The sequence below is a fragment of the Etheostoma spectabile genome, chromosome 21 (genome assembly GCF_008692095.1).
Source record: "Etheostoma spectabile isolate EspeVRDwgs_2016 chromosome 21, UIUC_Espe_1.0, whole genome shotgun sequence".
In the NCBI taxonomy this organism is placed as follows: Eukaryota; Metazoa; Chordata; class Actinopteri; order Perciformes; family Percidae; genus Etheostoma; species Etheostoma spectabile.
The window spans coordinates 21045056-21048740 of record NC_045753.1 but is presented as its reverse complement, the minus strand read 5'-3'; positions in this window follow the sequence as shown (position 1 = coordinate 21048740).

Sequence of the window (3685 nt, the reverse complement as noted above, 5' to 3'; positions counted from 1 at the left end):
ACACACACACACACACACACACACACACACACACACACACTTCATGCATGGCCTTGAGGAATGAAGAGTGTAATTAAACAATCAGGGCCTTGTGGTTGATTGACCAATCAACTGAAGACCACCAGGAAGACAGAATAGGATCCTGAGAAAAACACACATGCATGCACCATCACTTCCCGTACGTGTGCGCACAAACACACACAATCTCAGGATAGACATGAGAGTTGGACAGCACTCATCACCAGCCCACACAAACACTTGGTGTTCTCAGAGCCTAATTGGTCCCCAGTCGTAACTACAGACACACTCTCTTAGATAGATCTCTTGCTTCTAACACATGAACAAATTTGACACACACACCTCCAGACACCACAAGCTGGGTATGGTGGTCTGACGGAATGCTGGGTATCATCTGCGGTGACTCCATTTATGTGTGTGTGTGTGTGTGTGTGTGTGTGTGTCTTCCCTCCCCTCAGTGCTCCATATAATACCCTGTCATCATCAATAACCTCAGCAGTGCTGACTCACTAGCTTTTACAACCATGGGCTTTGGGCCTTACTTACAGCCACAGACCCTTGTCTCCGTCTCTGTCTGTCAGCCCACTGCACGCACGCACACACACACACGGTGCGTGCATGCGTGTGTATGCACGTGCTTCTGTGGCTTTTGTGTGGAAGTACGCAATCACGATACACGCTTATTTGCACACTTATTCTTCAGCGTAGATCCGCACAGGTATGGATGTGTCTTTAACGTTTGCTTGAATGGAAGTCGCTGCAGACCCTTTACCACCCACCAACCGACGCACCCTAATCTTGCCTGATCAGACCACAATCCATCATAATTGAGTCTCATCATGAGACAGAGCCTTGTCATCTTCACCACAAAACTTGCCACCCCCCCCCAACTCCTTCCCCATCATCCCCTAATTGTCTCCAGGTCTTTATTTGATTCTCCATATAGGCTGCAAACATGTGCTTAATCTTAGATTCCCTTTTAGGGTTTAAATATATATAAAGCTTCTAAATATACCAAACTGTATTTATTATTTTGGGGTTATTGTTGCCCATTTTGTCAGAGGTCTGTGCTGATGAATACGGAGACTGTGTCAGACCATAGGGATGCTGAGCGTCTGACCACCACTGTCTTGACATTTTTATGAACATTATGTGAATGCAGGCTGCTCTGATATGTCAGCACCTCACTTGTGGCCCTGTGAATGGGTCGATGGGGCGACATGTTCAAATTATTCTCAGTGTGAAACATCAATCAAAGGGCTGTATGCAGCCATATTGTAGAAGTGAATTTTATGATGAGATTTTGTGATTTGTAGATGAATGAAAAGTGTAGATTTTATAAATAGTGTGAAGTTGTGACAGAGTTAACATCAGCCGTTTAGCGTAAAGCGAAGACAGGAGTCTGACAGTTGGTCATTTGAGGAATGGCATTTTTCCCTTGTTGGAAGGAAAACCCCACAAGGTCTGTATTTAATCTACAACTATAGTAATAATGCTTTTATATTAACTCTGCATTCAAAAGGTTTCTATTTCTAGGATGGGGTTGATGTGGTGGATGTACAGTTGGTTTAAAGCTGCATTTTTAACAAATAGGGTTAGAAGAAATGTGAGTGTATCCACTCATATGGCAACACTTCTAGGACAATGATGAGTTCTAAAATAATAACCACAGAATGTAATTTTAACATATGTGTCCTGAAATACATATCTAGCATTTTCATTTCATTTAAACAAAAGAACCAACATGAAGTCTCCATTTAATCACATTTGTGTTTGGGGACAAAGAAGGGACTGAGAAGATCCAAAGTGTTTATTTATCTGGCATAATATGATAAGGATGAAGTACTTGGATGAAAATGAACGATTCATCATTTTTGATGAGGACCCCCTGGACTCTCGTCAAGGACCACCTGGAGGTCCCCGGACCCCACTTTGAGAACCTCTGATCTGACTGGCTGGCGGGGTCCGTTTCTAAAAGGTGCGCACCTAACTGGCTGGAGCCAGGGCGGCGTATTGCCTTTCACACGCTTCTAAAATACTCTCCGGGCAGAGCCTGAAAGGGTTACTGTTTCCCAAAGTGCCTCATTCTGCGCAGTCGAGAGGGGGCGGCTGAGTGGCGCCGTCGAGTCAGAGACGCAGTTTCTAAAAACCCCGAGACATCATCAAGAAAGAAGCTGACAGTAAGGAAAGCAGCCCCCCCCCCTCCTGCTCCTTCTCCTCTTCCTCCTCCGCTGGCATGCTGCCGTCCTTCTCCTCTGCTTACCAAATCCCCTCAGAGGTTCTGTCACAATAACCGGGCGGCAAGTGTCAAATCCAACTCCAACCCGCAAAAACACAAATCACTTTAACGCACACAAGATGCGCTCAGTGGAAACACTGCACACGCCGCTTTTAGCTTTCAGACGTTTAGTCATAGCTCTGTTTAAGTCGTTGATTGTATTTAAAGAATAATATAAACACCATAAAACCCACTACTTACAGAAAATGACTCCTCGCCTTGATTTCATAGTTAATTTCCCTGCGCGTCTCCAGCGCGTTTAATTGGCCAAATCTCTTTAACTTGCAGACAGCAAGCTCTCCAATTAATAGTCTGCTAACGTCAAAAACAGTTGACCATTGTTTTATGGGCTTTGTGTTTTTTTTTCTTCTCTCCAGGGCGGTCAGACTTGAATAGGCGCCGGTCTGCTCCAGTCCACCTCTATACAAATACCTCAGTGGAACTTGTGTGGAGCTTCCAGAGTAAAAAGCACAGACCCCAGACGTCCCTGGCTCGCGCACATAAGCTCGCCATTTCATCATCTGACACTGTTTGAAATGTCTGAATCATATTTTACCCATTATGTTAACACCTCGGAGCCCTGAAACGAGCATGATGTGCGTAGACAGGGGAGATGGATGTGCGTGTCCTTTCCGCTCTCTGTGGCTGAGACAAATGAATGCTAGTTCTGTGGAGGCGCTTGAGGTATGTGTTGCGCATTACACAGCGTAGTAAATCAGCCCTTTCTAAAATCACTGTGACGGCGTGGAGCGTCAGGCAGTCCACACACAGTCACTGAAGCTTGGACTCACTGTGCAGTTAGTAACAGCACTCCACTTCGGAGCCCGCCCTTCTACACTTCAAAAAATATCAGTCTGAAAAAAAAAAAAAAAAAACGTGGCTTAATTTCACGTGTTTCCAATTCAAGAAAAACTTTTTTTTCCTGAATCAAATGACATTGTCATGACACTTATTCATAGGAAACAAATTCAACTCTGTTGCAGACATCAGCAAGGGAATCTTAAGACTGAATGAGACAACGTGTTCAGATGATTCTTTTACAGTGTACACGACCCCCTGGAGATAGACACTCGTGAGCAACATGGCTTGACACTAATACACGATGGAAAGATAGTCTTTATTGCTAAAATGTGTAAACATAACATGTACACTGATGTTTTATTTTCATTGATTTTATTGATTTTTTTTTGTTTTTAGAAATATTCAAGTAGACATCTCCCATATTTTTTTCTGGTATACTCTGCTATTCTCTTTCCTTATGCTCTATACTCACAATCGTTAAAATAATAAATAAAACGTACAGATTTGTTTATTTCTACAATACTATGTATTCCAAAAAAGCTGAGTTCACGCCTTTATATATATCTTTAACCTCAACTTTTTTCTTCT